Genomic DNA, 19,235 nt, shown 5'->3' on the forward strand with positions numbered 1-19,235 from the left:
ATTCTTTTTACTGCAGAGAATATGCATTAACATGGATAAGAAAAATCCAAATCTATGATTTGTGTATCAGGAATCTACTACATTTTGCACATTGAGCATCCTCAGTCATGTCTCATGTGGATTTCAGCAGAAATTTCATCTAAATTTCACTAATAGCATTTGATTGAGTTTGTCATGGATTGTCTTGCAGTATCACAGACAAGTTTTGTCTCTTTGATCATATGGGGAATTTTAAAATAACATGAAGGGAACATGGTCTTGGAAAGCAACATATGGAAGTACCTATTTCACTCCATTGACCATAGATTGCCTGACTCGAATTGCTGAAGCTGAGTGAGATAAATGTGACTATTAATTCAAAGGTGGGGGGTATGGTGGGTTGATACAAAGAGTATAAAAACAGACCAAAGGGCTTCCTGGAGTTCTTGTTATGGTTAAAAAAACAAAAACAAACCAACCCCCAACCAACTAGGAGTCAATTTAAAATGCCAGCAGTAAAGAACCGATCACCACCCTTGATATGTCATTCCATTCCTTAATTACACACAATTAAAACCTGAACTTCAGCTCCACTCTGCAGCCATTAGATGCTTGCCTTGCAGACTGAAGCAAACATAATCAAAGGCTACATCCCCTAAGAACCCATATAACTGTGATTGTATCGCTGTTTGCCTTATCCTCAGAAGGCTATGTAGACAGAAGTCCTGGACCTTTCCCCTATAAATTGAAACCAAAGCCATTCTTCAAATTCTGAGTGGAAATAATTTAATTCAAACTACATATTAAGTTATCATCTCATCTAATCTTGACCCTGAGATTTCAAAAGTGAAAGAATAGTAGGCATCAGCATGGGTGAAAGGATTTGTTCTTTTAGGATTTCTATCAGTTACTAGTGATAGAGTTACATGATGGACTTAAACTAGATGCCTAACCAAAGCTGGGGGAAAACAAATTTATATGGTATACAAAACCCACAAAATAATTCCCTAATAGATGAATTTACAAATATGAGTGACTTCTCAGTCCCTTTCTTTTGTATTAAGCAAATGAGAAACAGGTTGCAGACTTGTAACAAATTAACACCCAAATTAAAATCCTCCAGGTTCAGAGAAAGCATGGGAAAATTCTGATTCAGGAAACTGCAGGCACCAAAATAATAATAAAAAATTGGCTGAGTTTCCACTCAGCCATAACCAGAGCATCTCCCCTGTTACAGCATAATGTTAAATATTCCATTTCCAGCCTTGGAGTGATTTGTTTTATATATTTTTTGAATAATGTTGGTGTGCTGATAACCAAGTTTATAGATGGTTATAAAATCCTTCTGCTGAAGTTAATTTTCTTTTAATGTTACAAATAATAATAAAAAGGACAGACTACTTCATAAATCACAAGATTCTTCCCTCTCATTTTCATGGAAAAAACCCAAAAAACAATTCAAATGATAGCCTCATGCCAGCTACACCTCCACTGGAAGAGGCATCTTTCACGATGAGATAGAAGTGTCATTTCAGTCACTGACAAAGCTTTTGCTCTGGTCTCTACAAAAGAACCTCTTATCTTATCACTGAACACAGCTGTAAGCTTTATAAATGTATGCTGCAACTGCCCAGCTCCAACTCCTATTGTGAAAACCATCAGTAGAAATTTGATATGCAAATCTCTGGACAGTTTCTTGTCCTTGGGCTAAGTATGGCAGCTTATCAGGAATTTAGTGATACTTAGAGATTACTTGTCAAGCAGTTCTTCATAACACGGATGAGGGGAGCTCACATGCCCTATCACAGCTCTTGAATGTAAGGCTTGTTTAAGCATTTTGATGTGGAAAACTTTGGGGTTAGAAGGAGCGTAGGGATAAATATGAAGTCATAGCTGAAGGCTTCTATACAGAGGTAAAATTATATTCCATGTGCTTACTAGCCAGTCCAGAAGGATTGAAGGATTGCATTCATTTTGTGTACCCTTAGCTTTGGAGATTCATGTTGTTTCCCCTCTATAACCCTGCTTCTTTTCTGAAGTCTCTGCTCTCCAGGGGACAGTCCTTTGGAGATACAGCTTGCATCTTGTTTATGGAAGTATGATGAATTCCACCTTTGCAAGAAAACGCAAGCAGCCTGTGACTTTGCTCTACCCCCTTTTTGTTTTCCCTCCCTGTCCTAACACCTAAACATACCCCATCAGCCCAAACCCACAGATCTCTTTCTGCAGGGCTGATCTCCAGCCTCTTGCTCCTAATTTGTATATATAACCTTGATGACTCCATGCCAGGTGCAGAATCCAGCACTTGCTCTTGTTAAATTTCATACAGTTGCTGATTTTCCAGTTCTCTCCAGTCTTTCCAGATCTCGCTATCATCGAGGAAGTCCAGAGTTACTCCTCAGGAAACTTCATGTACATTCGACTCCAGTGTCCAGATCATTGATAAAAATAATAGAGCATTGGACTTAAAATTGTGTAATTTCTCTTCTGACAAGGTGTTCCTCTCCTATTAATGGCTGCATCATTTCAAGTCCAAGGCATGACAATATCCTTGATAAACATACACGGATACACAAGCTTCAGTAGTGATTTGTAAGGAGATAGAAATTCCCATACGGAAAACCCAACTTTGATGATTTGAATCATGCATGATCTTACCCTGAATATTCAGCTGGCTGCTAACCTAATTTGCAGTGTGTCACAGAGCTGTCTTTTAGGGAGAATCAGCTAATTTCAGTTTAGCAATGGAAAAGCTGTGGATCTGAGCTGTGTAGTCACCTGTTTTCTCCATCTCATGTAGAGAAATAGGCATTTTCAGAGGGCTGGACATCCCACTAACTTGAAGACACTTTTCAAGCATGAGCTAAGTCTGCCTGTGCAGTGTTTATATATTTGTATGTTATGGAAGAATTTCAGTTACTTACAGGGAGTGATGCCTAATTTCCAGTGAAGAAAATATTTCCACTCTGCCTAACTTTAACTACCTAACTACAAAGCTTAGAAGGCTGGATTGCAGTTCTTTGGATGATGGTTTGGAATGCCAGTCTCTTCTGAACTGCCCTCTGAGGAAACCTGTCCCTCCTCAATAATGCAAGAAATTGCTTTTCTAGACACTCAGCATTATGGGGTCTGTCTCTTAGGTGTCTTGGTTATACAGCAGCCAGGACTGTATTACTGGCCAAGCTTTATGGATGAAAAGCTTTTTGGGTGGTGACTGAAGATCAAGTGTTTTGTTCTTTTGAGCTTACTACAAGACAGGACTGGTATCTCAGACATGCAGGAGAGGTTGCCATATAGCCTCTGCTATGGATAACCAGGTAAAAGTGGAAAGGAATCCAGCCCCATGCTGCACTACAGTTTGAAACACTTTGTAGTAACACCATGTGCCTAAACTGAACCTGACAGACAAAGATACTGTGACTCCAGACTGCCATGGTGCTCCATAAAAACCCCCAAATATGTCATTTTGAGCAGAAGGCCTTTTTGTAGGTAGGAAGCCTGAGAGGGAACAGTTTTCCTAGGAAACATAATGTGCCATTTCTTTCCATCAAGAGTAAAACCTCTGCCACTGAGTACCATTGAAGTTGCACCTATAGTCAGTCTTGCAAGGCAAAAGGATTCACCTCTAACTTTGTGGTCCAACTCTCAAGACAGCATTGGGCAGCAAAGTCTTGCAATCTTCTGGCAGAAGCTGCAGTCTTGCAATCTCAGGAGCAGGCTGATGATTTTAGGGTACTAAGTAATGATTGCATCCAAATGGAGATAACAATAAATATGAAGACTGCGATAGAATAGAGAGGTCTGAAGCAAGTTGCATTATTTCAAACTGTTTAATTGGTCATGTTTACCTTTTATTTCAGCTCACACTATAAGGAGATGGAAATAGAGCACATCTAAAAAAGGATGTACTGTGAAGTACATCCTTTTTGCATGTGCATAACTCACACTTCTAAAGCAACCACTGTACCTAAAATAAAATCTTTTGAGGTTCCAAGTGCAGAAAGACACTGTTACTGTAAGCATCTGCGAGCTTCAAAAGCCATTACAGAACAGCCATATTGCAAAGAATGTAAAAACCAGATTTTGTGCCTCATTAATACTTTCCTGTTTTGGTTTTTTCCTGGCCTGCAGAGGGACTCCTGATGCGTTTTGGACTTATTTCACTTTACATAACCAACTAAATATCCACTGCCATAGGGACATTTTCCTCAACCCACACGTGTGCCCCAACTTTCAGATTCTGAAGACAGCTGCATTCTAACCCACAAAATATTATTTCTTTGTTTGCAGAAAGTGGAACTGCTCCAGGTGGAGATGATGAAACGAACATCAGAAATGAATGGCTGTTTCTAAAGAGGAACTGTTTTACTGAAGAATTCTGCCTATTCCTACTCAATTTCAAACATGCAAAGTTCTGTGTTTAGAAAAAATATCAATTTAGGCACATGGTGTTACTAAAAAAGACATTTCTCAAAAATGATGAGTTTTTGAAAACAAGGACAGTTACCAAATTCTAGTAGACAGAGTAATGTACTAGCTCAATGTAATATTTAATCTGGATTTTATGGAAGGTGTACAGAGATTGGCTTAAATATAAGAACAGAAAAAAGATGAGACACCAGGAAGCTGTCCCTTTTTGTCTGAGTTTCTTCTTTAAACAACACCATTGCTTTCAGATTGAGCTACATCTTCACCAGCTGAAATCTTTGTGTAAGCACACAAACCAGCTACAGAAGGTTGAGACCAAACAGTCTGGTCCATTATTCTCCAGTTATCTGCTCTGAAGATTTCTTGCACCATCTGTTGAAACATGTACAGACATCGAATCCTGTCCCGGGTCCTGTTTGAGATGCAGGCTGGTTCTACGTGGTAATTCTGTGCTACCTGCAGGCAGTAAATGAAACGGAACAGCTCTATGCTGGTACGAAATATCCCTGTGGTATCCAGTGCCATTTAGGCTTGGAATCCAAGTTTTGCTACATATAATACACTTCCACAGCCCAAGGGGCAGGAGGAGATTAATAAAGCAAAGATAGGCATATCAAAACTAAAGAATTTCCATACTAGAAATTCCCACATTGGTGATGCTCCCACCTGCAGTGAGCAGCAATTTGGTGTTCATCTTTGACCAGTCATAATCAAGACAATTTGTTGGCTAGTATATACAAATCTCTGAGGGCCTGCAGAGGTGTAAAGGGCAGCTGTGTGCTCCTGAGTCACGTGAAACTTAAACAAAGACCAGTAAGGTCCAATAGCGATTAAAAATTCCCGTTAGACTTGATCCAGGAGTGATTATACAGGACAAAAGAGGGAAGCAGTCATCTCCTCCCCAAGTGCTTCTTCACTAATTATTTAGAAAAACAAATCTTCAAAAAAAAAAAAAAAAAAGAAGTAGTCTAATAAAATCATGCAAAAATAGCGCAACCAAGCTTAATCACAGATACAAGGCAGTCTTTGGAAGAAGCAAAACTGGCGACTCCAATCACACCAGGGAGATGGGTTGTCCTGGTCTGTCTCAATCTTTCATTTCCCAGGGGTTTTTCAAGACAGAGTAATGCTTTGCTTGTTTGTCTGAGCCTTGGTGTGCCCTTGGTTGGAGGGGACGCAGTGTCACTTCCCACAGACCTCCTCCGGAAGCGTCTTCAGTGGGGAATTGCACAGGATGGATGTGCACGCTGGCTCCTCTTCAGAGGAAGCATGTCAAGTGCCAATGCCGAGGGCTCGCGTCACCCAGAGGCAAAGAAGCAGAGAGGGGCCTCCGGTGTGGGTTCCAACAGCATTTATTGTCACAGGGTCCAGGGACCAGAAGAGCCCCAAAAAGCGCTGTGCACAGGATTTTATAGAGGGGTAAATTAGGGCGGAGGAAAGGAAAGAGACCAATGGGATACAAGCAAGGGGGAGGATACAACTTAACAGTAACCAATAGGGGAAACAGGGAGGCGGGAGTTATAACAAGGAGCCAATAAACAACCGAACAACAAAGAACTTTCTGGAACAGGGGGAGGTGGTTGGAGTCAGGGTGCCACCCAGGGGGATGCAGCTTATACCTCAATACCGCCCATTGACCCGCCCTCAGATTCGCTGGGCAGGGAAATCCACCCACTGGATGGCCTTGGTTTGATTGGCGTTTGATTGCCACAGCCCAGAAATGGGCTGGGCCACCCTAACAACAGAGCAAAAGGTATGTTCTCTGATGGACATACTAGCATCAGCTAAAGCTATGTTTAAGCACCTGGAACAGCCCAACATGCATGCTTTGATAACAAAAGCACTTCTTAATTTAGCAGTGAAACTTCTGTTTCTTCTCTAACTTTATTTGCACTGCAATCTAGTACTAGACACAGTCAAATCCTGAGCAGACTCTCTCCTTTGAACAATTAGGCATGAGAAGGAAGAAAACCATTTGACTATTTGTTTCACAATTCTTTTGCAGGAGTTAAAAAACACGAAAAACAAGGAGGAACCAAACAGTAGGTAAGACTGCCACTGTTTAACTCCCATGTCCTGGTGCTCCAGGGAGCCAACAGAATAACATAGTTAATACAGAACAAAAGTGATCGTAACACTTACTTTTTCTCCAGGAGTAGGTAACAATAGATAAAATAAATAAATAAATAAATATTAACTGTCCAAAACCTCCTGTCTTCCTACCTTTCTGCAGATAATTTTATGTCTGTGATGTTGTGGCATGACCCATAGAAATCATATAACTATAAATCTGGTCATCAATCTAAACAACATCTATTTGCTATTTCCCAGGAAGATCCTTGGACCTTAGAAACAGTTTTCCAGAGCTCCTTTACTCAGTTATGCTTGGAAGCACATGGATTAATTAGAATAAGATTATTTCATGCCTGAAACACCATCCTGATACACTACAGCAACTCTTGCAACACCCTTGTGATCTACGTATCAGCACACCTGCCATGCATTTACTTTTTGAGTGATTGCCTACAGTGAAGATGAAAAAGTTTCTGTAAATCTGTGCACTAAACCAAATACCTGTTACATGTACTAATGCACATGGCAGAATATCCCAGGTCCCTTCCATTAACATGTGTGCATGTGTGTGCTTGTACAGACACATAAATATTTATATAAAGGAATGTAAGAAGAATTAATAGTCTTTTGTTTTCTCTTTTCATTGTAATTTAGCACCGGCTATTTTAAGACAAACTAGAAATTAATCATCTAGCTCTGACACCATGGGAAATTCATGTCTTTGAGTGTGTACCCAAACTCACATACCTGTGATAAAACCCCAAATGCTCTTTGGGTTTGTTTCTGTCATTTCCACACATTTTCTCACATCTCTGCCTCCCAGGCAGAGACAGAAATACAGGTAAGATTGTTGAAAAATGTAGGGACTACCTCTTTATATTTCCTCCTAAATGGGCCCTAGTTTGGCAAATGTCCTCACGACATTTCCAAAACTTTTGACAATTACATGATTCAGATCAGCATAAACATGTGCACTTTGAGGGAGGCATCTGCTTCAAAGCCCACCTAAACACAGTAGTTTTTCAAAGCTTAAGCATTTGCTGTTTGATGTTGTGAGATAGGTGCTATCTTTAAAAGTTGATGGAAGGCTTTGAACACAGGCCCCAGTGTCACACACAGAAGGAAAATACCACACAAAGACGGGGAAACAGGAATGCAGTCTCCAGGATACTGCCAGAATTTCTTCCACCCTCATTATCCCTTGTCAAGGTGTGCAGTGCCCAGTGCTGGGTGCCACACACTGTGAAGGTGAGGGTCCAAAAGGAGGCTGTCGAGGGGAAAAAACACTGGGAAAGTATAAGGCTGAATGAAAAGAAGATCCACAAGCAAAGCCTGCTGACGTAAATCAGATTGTTAAGTCCAGAAAGAGAAGACTGAAGAACAGGAACAGCTTGCTAAATCAGCATTGCTAATGTCAGTAAAGAATACTTAACCATCAGCTGGATAAACTGGCAGGAAACAGGTACTGATGCACGGTATCACCCTCAGGTGAAGAAAGGACCAGATAACTTCCATCCTGGTGATTTTGTAACCATACTGACAGATCTCCACCTGTGTTGGTTCACAGTGTAGTTTCTTCTCCTGCCTTTTTTTTTCTTTTTTTTCTTTTTCCATCAAATAAATATGTAAGTCTGCAATGCAAAAAGGAGCAGCATCAACAGGATAGACTGAGAATGTGTGAATGAATGGTTCACCCCATAAAAAGAATTTTCTGAATAACTAGGATATATATATAAAAAAATAAACAAAATAATATAAATATAGCCCAGGTAAGTATATCGAATATAAGGCTTCAAATGAAAGCAAGTAACAATCTATACTGCCAAATGAAATAAGTCCAGAGAGAGGGCCTGAGCCCTGATCATCCACAATCCTAAATTGTTTTCTTGCTCCTTGGGTTTCTTTTGGTTCTCTAATGGTCTCTCTCCAAGAGGAATCTGCTATGGAAAGAGCTGGCCCTAAACAGTATGGACCCTGAACAGTGTGGCAGTGTGTAACTGTGCCACAAGATTTTAATGATAAGGACAGTTCTGGCCTTTTTTCTTTCATCACTATTGACAGCTGCTGTGACCTTCTCACTTGTTTTGTGCATGACAAACAAATTCTTTTGAATGTTGTCATTTTCTTTTTTAAATTATTTTGAAAAGCTGGAAATAAAAGCCAATTCCAAATAAGTAGTTTCAGTTTTCAAATACATCTCCTCAAATTGGTTTAGCCCAGTATTTCAGACTTAGGGATATATATGTAGATATATAGCTATATATATATATATATATATAGATATCTATCTATATATATATGTACTGGTTTGTTTGTTTGTTTCACTGTCAAACTCAAAAAAGGATAAAATTAATCACTAATTTACATAGTCCTTGTCTTCAAAGACCTTTCCTTCAAGAACCTGTGACAGCCTGCTTGTGGAAATGCAGAGCCTGTGTCTTCAAAATAACACATTACTCATGTTTTCCTCAAAGAATTTAAAGTGAAACTTAAATCAATAGCAGAGTTTGCTCATGCATGTGGGGCTCTGGGCCTCTCTAAGCTCACCTCTGACAAGTGGAAGTGGCTCATAGAGCCTGTAGGGTCTGTGCTCTGCAGTGTGAGATGCCCTACAAGGCCCTGAGCTGACACCACGCTGGCAATCTTTGATACAGAGAGCTATTTCCATTACTAGGCTGCCTGTTTTAAGTGTCTCTGGTATCTCTGCATCATGCTGAAGCCATTCCTCAGCCCCTTGCTGTCCTGTGTTTCGGGCTCTCCCACATCTATCCTGGGCAGCCCCTCTTGGCCTGCCTCAAAACTCCCCTTTCCTGTGGTAATTTCAGTTCTTTTCCTCCAGCCTTGGTAGGAATAACACTTTCTAGGCTGACTGAGGATAGCTGGGTGGGTGGATAGCTTCTCCCCTGGAGCAAAGATGGGAAAAAGAGAACAAAATCCTCCACAAACCCATGTGATTAATGCTGCCTTATCTATATAATAAATCACTTGTCCTTAGCTCTTTAAAAGTTAAATTATTTAAAAATAAACTTATATCCTCCTTTTATTTAACCCTTTGTATTCAGGCAGGCAATTCAAAGCTGAACAGAGGAAAAAACATGCCATCTTTAAAGTAATTCCTGTTCACATCAAGATTTTTGAAATGTCAAGATTTTCCTTGCTGATTGTAACAAATGCTGTGAAATCATGTATAACAGCAGTTAGCTTGCCCATCTTCTTTTTTTTATTATCAGACTTTCTGGTGTACTGATGCTGCAAATACCTAATCAGCTCATATCTTGCCCCATTTTTCATGAGCCTGAAAAGTGAGACTCTTTCTCATCTCTTTCAAGTCAAGGCTAGAGCTTGAAATTGGTATTAATGGCTTCCAAAGGAAAGTGTATGCAAGCTCTGTGAAACTGGAAAACATCCCAATGGGGAACTGGAGGGAGAAACAAATGAGAAAATAAGGAAGAAGATAAAACATTCTTTAATGATATCCTGAAAAAGAAAGGAAAAATTCTGTCTCCGTGGGGGCATGGTCGTTTGGGGAAAATGTAAGCACAACTACAAACTCTTCCAGCAAACATCTTCTTTACTAGTATATGCTCTGAGATTGCTTTCAAGTTGGCTGCTTCCCAGGAGCTAAGCACTAAGTGAGTCCCCTTGATGTGCATGGATGTTTTGACAGGCGTGGGTGCTCCCAGGGGGAATCAGGCAGGACCCTCCAGGCAGCTGGGGCTACACTCTGGAACCACTGACTGCAGAGAGAGGGTTCTGGTTGTGCCCCAGCCAGGCTGAAGTCATCCATGGGCCACGTGGTGAACACAGGCACCTCACCCACACCTCAGTACCCCTTGTACACTGAAACTGAGAGGGTGCTCAGGAGCCTTTCATTTATTGACTTTGCTTCTGGAAAGAGGTGATGGGCTGATTCAGTACATCAGGTCGTGTGTTTTTCTGTTCACAAGGGGTGTTAGATTAGGTACAGGGTGGAGGTCAGACCTGTGAAGCTTTGGTGGGTGAGTTAATATGCAATAACACTGCTCTAGTGATTTTTGGGCACCAAAGGAAGGAAAGAAAAAAGAAATCTTTGCAGCAGAGCATCTCTCAGAGGCTCCTTATGAAAACAGGCCATCTGGCTTCACTGCAGTGCATTTGTTAACTCTCCAGCCTACTACTGTTCCCCTGCTGGGTGACACATGCTGAATCTGTCACACAACTAGGACAAAATTATAAATAAACAATGCTGCATTCAAATAAAACAGAACTTTCCTGCAATAGGCTTACAGGAAGAAAAACGAAGTCAAGAGGCAAATCCTTGTTCTTTTGTGTGCAGAATAGTAGGTCCCTTGTTCAGCGCTGAAAAGGATATGTGGATCTCTCCCTGGAGGAAGGTGCCTTTTGTTGAGTGCTGCTCCACATAAGTGTTGCAGATGCAGACCCAAAGGCATTATTGACAGCAACCACTTGGGCTTTTTGGGATCTCAGCCACTGTCATGGGCCTGTTTTGCTCTTCACTGGCATGTGGTGAGAAACAGCTTGTAGTGCTCCAGGATTTAAGAGAAATGAAGGCACTGGGGAAGCAGAGAGGTGAAGTCTAATACCAAGTTAGTAGGAAGAATGGGAAGGACAGCTGGAAATTCCAGAAAAGCAGCTGGAGTGTGAGATTGCACTTGCATCATTGTTTGTGGGGATTTTGTATGCTAAGATACTGAGCAATCCTCTCCTTTTCTCTTAAATAATCAGAGATCTTCTCCAGCATGGAGAGACTTGTGGATATGATAAACCCATCTGAACTGCAAAATCCGTGTAAGCCAAGGTGCAACATAAATATTAGAACCTCTCTACTCTCGGTCATGGCCCCGTTCAGAAAGCAAGCTGAAGAAAACTTACATGCCAGGTCCCTGGCAGTCAATTCCATCCATAAGCCAGGCTTTGTATGCCTGTGGACTGTATAGCAGTGTAGTGATAGTTCATACTGACACCTGGGAAAGACAGAGGAAGCTTTCCATAGGCTTTGGAGTTAAAAGCCCATGTTAACATTGGCTGCAAGCCACCATTCTCTGTAAGCAAAAGCTTTCTCTAGGCTGAAAAGGTAACAGGCCACGCTAACTGGGATATTCTTCTATTTTTTTTCATTCCTTAAGTCTCTATCATTCAATGCCTGAACAAATAATATTGTGAAATGGTGCAAAATTGTTGCAAACTAGATTTCCCAGTGGAGGTGGCACATTTGCACAGGCTGCAAGTGTTCAAAGGCCAAAAGCTGGGTTGTTAAAAGATTAAAGACTTCTTCTATTTCAATCTTCAAAGAACAAACACCCAATTGGTCTGGTTTTGTCCAGTTCAGTGTTCTGCAGCTTATTTGAAGTCATAGTATATGAGTGGAGTTGCTTTGGATTCACGTTCATGGGAGTAAGAGATAATCTGGGCTCACGGGGGTGAACAGATGTGACCTGAGGCATAATTAGGGTCAGGGTATGTGTGAGTGTGGATGTGTATGCACAAAACACATGGCTAGGAATCCTCTCCTCCACACACACAGCTCCCCAGAGGTGGCACACTCACAAAAGGCTGTTTCAGTTGTTTAAAAATAGAGAATTAGGAAGAAAGCTGTAGGAGCTACTGAGACTGCTGTGCCATCCCATGAAAAATCCCAGCTGCTTTCAGAGCAGTGTGCCATCAAAAGGGATGGCCTGCTACTCTACCCAGTACTGGCTCCAGGTTTCTGCCCACTAAGGCTGATCACAAGGTCACAGAGAAAATGGAAAGGTCATGATTTTACTAGCAGTCCTGGGAAAGTCAGGCGAGAGAGGCAGGACTGGCACTATGGGTGACAGAAGGGACTTTGATGAACACAAGGCTGTTGTAGGATGTCACCCTTATTTTGACCTCTTTTAGACCCATTTGTTTCAGGAGAAACTCCCACAGGGTCACTGGAGTGACACATTCATGCAATCTTTCCAGAAAACCCTGGCAGGGTTAACCCATGCCCAAGCACCAACAGCACACCCATGCCCAAGTTTCAGATGAACATTTTTTAATACTAGCCACTCTTCAAAATTTCTGTAGAATTCAGACTTGGAAACATCACAAGCTCCCTTCCATGCTGAACATCTCCAAAGACCATAATAAAAAATCTGGTAAGGAGTGTACATCTCCCATTGTCTACATTAGGCATTCTGCATCCAGCTCTGGGGTCCCCAGCACAGGTAGGACATAGATGTGTTGTGGCGAACCCAAAGGAGGGCCATCAGGTTGGTTAGAAGGATGGAACGCCGCTCCTATGAGGAAAGGCTGAGAGAATTGTGTTTGTTCAGCCCGGAAAAGAGGCAGCTTTGGTGTGACCTAGTTATGACCTTCCAGTACCTGAAGTAGGTCTACAATGAGGCTGGAGAGGGGCATTTTACAGGAACATGTAGGGACAGGAGAGGGGGGAATGGGTTCAAACTGAGAGTAGGTTTAGATTAGATATTGGGAAAAAAATTCTACAATGTGAGTGTGGTGAGGCACTGGCACAGGTTGCCCAGAGAAGCTGTAGATGCCCCATTCCTGGAAGTGTTCAAGGCCAAGTTGGATGGGGCTCTGAACATCCTGATCTAGTGAAAGGTGTCCCTTCCCATGGCAGGGGGGTGGAATGAGGTGATCTTTAAGGAAATGCTCAGACCTGCAGGTAATGAGGCACATTGATAGGGAACAAGTTGCTTGTCTCTGGGAAACAAAGCAGAGTGGGCAAAGGGGAGCCTGGGCAGGAGCAGAACTGGAGCATGAAGCCTACAGTACAGGACAATAAATACATTTTAACTTTAACCAGATACTGATAAAAAAAAAAATATTCTGCTCCACTTTAAGCACACAGAAGAGTCTTGCAAAAGGCAAGAATGACCATGCTCTTCCACAACGTGACAGTCAAATGGCTCATTCTGCACTTGGGTACCTCCACAGCCACCATCAGGTCCTAGAGAAAAGGTATAGTTCTTTTGGACTGGTGTGCTCACATACCAAAAAGGGGTTTCAATACAACCCTTTGAACCATGATTTACTTGTCACTTGGGCCAACAAGGATTTACCCCACCGAGTCCTTGAGACTCTCCCTGCTAATAGGAGCAACATTTGAGCACAGCACTGAGCAAAAGCTCAGATCCTGCAAAGCGTGTTCAGGGATGTATGTACACAATTAAACCCACGCTCTGATTGGGGCTCCTTGTGTGCCTCCTGCTGCTGCCAGGGAGTGTCCCTGACAGGAATTCACTTGGTTTTCCCACAAGGAGCCAGGACTCAAACTTCCCCTGAACTGTTGTGAGTGTGGCAGCACTCGCTCCCCTCTTGCATACCAGACAAGCCAGGCAGCAGCTCCTGTCAGTGCTGGAGTTTTATTTCTTTACCACACCAGAGGCTCCTTGCTTGCAGCCTGGCTGCCAAGAGCCAAGGCTGCTTTCCATTATTCAGGTCAGAGTTCGCTCTCTGGTCTGTGGGGAATCAGACTCCAGGATCAAACACTTCTCTCTGTTTGGCATTGCTCCAACAGACATGCAAGAGAGTTTTGTTTGTGCAGAGACAGATTTGTCCCTGGGTTTCCCCAGGGAAAGCTGCACAGCATTCTCTGGAAACCATGAGCCACGGGCATTCTTGTTGGAGTGAATTACATTTGCCAGATTTAATTTACTCAAATAAGAAACATATTCATCCATTTCCCACTCTACATTGTTTATAAAACCAGTGGCGCAGCATCTCCAGAAAGTTGTGAGCCAACTGCTGCACATGACCTGCTCTGGGATTCAGGCTGCAACAGGAAACTGGGCTTGGAGCAAGAATTCTCTCTTAAATGAACTTTTGTAACTGGATCTACATTGTGAAATATTTGGATATTGAGCAATGGAAGAATGTGGAACATAAAGAATATCAACTTCTTCCTTTGAGCATTAGCAAGCTTCAGCAAGCCAGCTGGATTCTGCTGTGGTACAGGGCGCACAAGGAGGCTGGTGAGGAAGCAGAGCTTGTTGGGGTACCTTTGTCACATGCTGGTTAGGTTGCACTCCTTGCCTCCTGGTAGCTATTCCTCTAGTTATTATTGTGGGTGAAGCATTTGCAAATGAAAATTGATAACAGTGCCTTTTGCTCCTCAAGTCTCCATGACAATACATTCTTTCCTGCCTATGATTTTGCTAGGAAGTAGGATCTGACAGCTCAGAGGGTGGGTTTGTGTCATCCACCACATCTGGACATTCTGCTCAGAGAAATCTAATTTAATCAGGGATTACTTGAATGTCCTACTGAGCCCTACTAGGATTTGACTTGCAGGCAAAGAAAAGAGGGCATGCTCTTTATTGGCTCTAATTCAGTAATGGCCCAAAGCTGCAGGGAGTCAGCTCAGACCTCAACAAAATATACTGCTGCTTCACCAAAGCGAGCAGAAGAACACCATGCCCTTCTGGAAGCAATTCTGAGCCAGAAGCTCAATACAATAAAGAAAGCCTTTTTTTTTTTTCCAAGTAGCATCCATAAACTTTTTTTTACAAATGTTGCAGATTTTTGAATTATACAAATTATACCTATCAACAGTAACTTTGATCTGTTCAAGGGTGGCTTGACAAGAAAAGCCTCAAGCAAGAGTGGGATGCTGCACTGCTTGGAAGTAGAGACTGAGTTAAAAAAAATCTCTTCAGCCAGGCTCAGTGCCACAGCTTGAAACCAGTCATGAGTTTTATGGTCATCACAGAGCTGCAGTGACATCTTTAAATAGCGCACTGACCTTCAGGATGGTCTTCCCAAGGATACCTCTCCCTTATCCTCCATCCCCTGTAATGGTCTGCGTGGTCACTCTGGCCCACAAGTCTGTCCACTTCACCCTCACTATCCCTAAGGAGTAGTAGGTCAGCAATGATGAAGAGAATGTGGCTGTGTTACTGTGCAGCTGTAATTCAGTGAGCTCTGAGGACACTGACATGTAAACTGGGCAGCACAGATCCCACTGGAGACATGCCACCCCAGAGGTGCCCTAGATCCCATGAGGGTTATGGCTCTCCTGAAGCGCCTTTGTGATTAATCCATTGGGTTTGCCATTATGAGCTAAGTGGATGCTGGTGTGGGCACACCACTGAGCCAGAGCCCCAGGTTATATGTCCACAATATGTGTAGGTAAGAAGAATGCTTAAATGTAAATCATTACCTCAAACAAACCTGGGAGCAAACTGATCATGATTCTTCACTGATTCACTTCATACTGACTCACCCAGGCTCAAGATTAACAAAGAACTCAATCCATTGCTTTTCTTGCATCTGAGCCTCAAGGAACTCTAATCCCAAAGAGCTTGTGTCCAAATGTGCCATAAGAGACAGAGGTGAGGACACATTAGCAGCGAACCCTAGAGATGGATCCAGTGAGCAATGGCCTCAGCAGTTGCCCAGCCTGTCTCTGAAACACTGCAGTGCAGAGTGTGAAGGAGCAGTAAGTGCAAGTTTGCAGATACATGGGGAGAAATCCTTCTCAGCCAAGAGGCAGCATGAAAATCCATGGCTGGGCTCTTTGTGGAGACGTGCACAGGTGAGAATGTGCAGATGCTGACCATCAAACCTGAAGTGGATGCAACTCTCTCATGCCTGAAATTAGGCAGCGGCTGAAAAGCTTTGGGAAGGCAGTGGCCTACAGCTGTACAAATTGGAGGCAGAAATCTCATTGAGATCTCACAACATTTTAGCTTCCAACTTCCAAGCATACTTATTCTCATCTCTTCATTCAACTCATTCTCACAGAGTTGAGGGGTGGCACTGACTTAGGTTCTCCCATCTCCACTGACCATGGATTTGCCTCTGTCGAAGCACTCTGCTCTGAGCCAGCAAAACACTTCTGCATGTTTATTTTTAAACAGGTGAGCAGTCCCATTACCTCTGTGACTCTTGTATGATAAATTCTTAAATGGATCTACTGTTACCACAGTTATCTCTATTACTTTTCATCTTATTTATTTTCCCATCAGTTCCTGGCCTTTTCCCCTAACCCTCTCAGTTTTCTGATAGTATATGTACTTTTAAGTGTTACATCTTTTTTCTTCTCCAAGCTTGTATGTGCATAGACCTTTAATTCACAGTGAAAGGGCATCAAATAATTAACCAGTATTGCAGTATCGCTTTTTTCTTTCTTGTTAAGGGAAGACAGATCTCTGTTTCATAAACCTATACCATCGTTATGGTACTCCAGAATGTACTCATTAAGAAGAATTATACAGACAATTAAAGACTGTCATTTAATTTCTCCTTTTTATTCATGGTTAGGAATGTGAATGAACTAAACATGTAAGTTAATGACACGTTTTTGTATGGATGTTTTGTCTGGCATATTTTGCCAGACAGCTTCCCTGTTGCAAGAAACACTGAAATTAATTATCTTATTTTCCTCGTTAATTATCACAGATGAATAATTTCTAGATATTTAACAGATCTGGTATGGATAGAGCAGCTAAATTTCATACCCAGCATGACAATACTCAACAGAGATATTGTTTGGTAGGAGGAGTTTTTGTTTGTACATTCAGCCTTGCCTCCACTGATCTAAAATTAGATCTTCTCTGGACTTCAGTGTTGTATAAAACCTGGGCTGAAAATAGGAGCCAGTGTCTCTTTGGTATTTGGTGACCACCCTTGAGCCAGGTTTTCTGATAACATGTTGAAATTCCTATCACAGACTAAGATGCCCATATCCATCCCTCTCTGCCATTTTACCCCTAATCCTGATCTGTGCCTGATGCCTCCCAGGTCTCTGAATGCATAAAAAGTACTGACTTTGCAGGTCACTACTCCAGAATATTCTTCTTCCACGTACTTACTCAGCTGACTTGCAATCTTGCTGCTGTTTCCAATTGCAAGCCTGAAGTTTGTAAACTATTCCAGTGTGTTGCAGCATGCAAAGAAATTTCCTTCCTCCCCCTCTCCCCCTGCCATTTGTCAGGTGCCCACGTGTGTCCACTAGAAGAACTGAAAGAATAGGTTTGCTTACAACACCAAATAGTCAGACCTGCTCCATAGGAGAGTAACAGCGGGATGGTTTTGTGACCATTAGTCTAGGCATGGAGGGCACCAGACTGGCTACCAACAGGAGGCAAGTGGCCAGAAAAGTGGCCAGAAAAGTGGTTGCTGGAGTCCAGACTGGTGGAAAGCTCTGTAGTTTGGCCATATATCAAGTATACACACTTTGTGGATCAGAAATAGAAGTGACAGTAATAAATCCCCTAACAACATTGTGCATCAAGTCTGATGGCTGTTTTCCTTGGGGTTTTTAGATTTATTTTAAAGTAAGTCTTCATTTCCTTGCCAGAGCAATGCCATTTTTTTGTTCTATAAGATTTCAGTTTCTTTTAGGAAGTACTGTGAAGATGAATGATGGGATCCCTGGTGTGTGGATTCTGTGGCATTATATTTTACAGCTAATGACCAGATCAGTTTCTACACTGATTTCATTATTTACTCTTACTATTACTATTTACTCCCTAGCCATACTATATGAAGCAGGCATCCAGGGTCAAGAAGTGCCAGTTGGAGAGGGTAATAAGTGCCTTTCTCAGCCCACTCATTAAATTTACCCTTTTAAAATTGCTTATGGATAGTTTTTAAAGGAGCACCCAGCGAGAGGTCTGGGATAGATGGTTTTAAGCACTGTATTTGCTCATTCAGTGCTTTCTGCCTGGACTCAGCTGTGTTGAGAAGCAGCAGAGGTGACTCAGAGGTTTGAACATGGCTTGTAATTTCAGTTCACACAACCCACAGGCACATGACTTCTTTTTCCACATTATTACTGAGTTATGCTACAGCGAATCTTAATGATCCACAATGAACTGCTTCCCTACACCAAGCAAGGAAAACCACTGTCCACAAATTCCCCATTTTCTTTCTCTTGCCTCTATTAAAATAGTTAATCATGTGGGGGAAAAGCACACACAGGCTTGCTGTGAGGTCACAGTGAAATTATACATCACAAAGGCCATAAAAACACTATAAATATGAAAGTACCAGTAGCATTAAAAAAAACCAAAAAACAACTCTCTAGAAAATAAAGCAGAGAAGAAGTGAGAACCTCCACTGACATACAGTATTAGTACTTGCCAGAGGAGGGATTTCAGCAGGGAGCACAAGGGCTGTGCAGGAGGGTTTTTGGTGGTCAGGAGGCAAGCTGCAGGTGATGCTGGAGAGATGGAAAGCCTTTGCCCCAACTCATGTTGAGAGAAGGCATGCTGCAGCCTCAGCAGGGCTGGCACGGCTCCTGGCATCCTCCACCAAATGGTGGGTGTCAGTGCGAGTGATGGCTGTGCGTGTCTCGTGTCACCCAGGAGGGTCCCGAAGGACATAACCAGGAAAGCTGTTGACTGATGCTCACATTATTTCTCACCTTAACATCTCCATGCACTGGTAAGCCAACTTTTCTGCTAGGCTAGCAGAGAATTGCAGCACCCAGGCTTAGTGAGCACAAGTGCCCATTGTTGTTGAAGTAGGTCAGGGAAAAGCAAGCTGCCAGGTTGGACACGCTGTGCCAGTGCAGGGGAAATCTGTTCCTCTCCCAGCTCCTGCTGTTCCCAGGAAAGGCACAGAGGACACTAACAAGTCATCTTCTGACAGTGCTGTGCTGCTGCCAAATGATCTTCCTCCACAAGCACAGGCAAGGTCAGAAAAGGGAGTGAAGGTGCTTGCCTGAAGCAGAGGCGGTCACCGCCTCTGACCTGGGGCTTCTCAAAGAGGACCCTGAGACTGGGGGATTGACACTGCACTGTGCAGTGGGGAAGGATTTG

General features: G+C 42.5%; 1 long non-coding RNA gene across 1 annotated transcript; it reads left to right on the forward strand.

The window, feature by feature from the left end:
* The first annotated feature begins 4,129 nt into the window (after positions 1-4,129).
* LOC108445985 lies at positions 4,130-7,090 on the forward strand. The gene is made up of 2 exons (XR_001861082.1): positions 4,130-6,453; positions 6,739-7,090. It is a non-coding gene; the product is annotated as an uncharacterized LOC108445985 (long non-coding RNA).
* The last annotated feature ends 12,145 nt before the right edge of the window (positions 7,091-19,235 follow it).

The sequence above is a fragment of the Corvus brachyrhynchos genome, unplaced genomic scaffold, assembly GCF_000691975.1.
Source record: "Corvus brachyrhynchos isolate BGI_N302 unplaced genomic scaffold, ASM69197v1 scaffold103, whole genome shotgun sequence".
NCBI lineage: Eukaryota > Metazoa > Chordata > Aves > Passeriformes > Corvidae > Corvus > Corvus brachyrhynchos.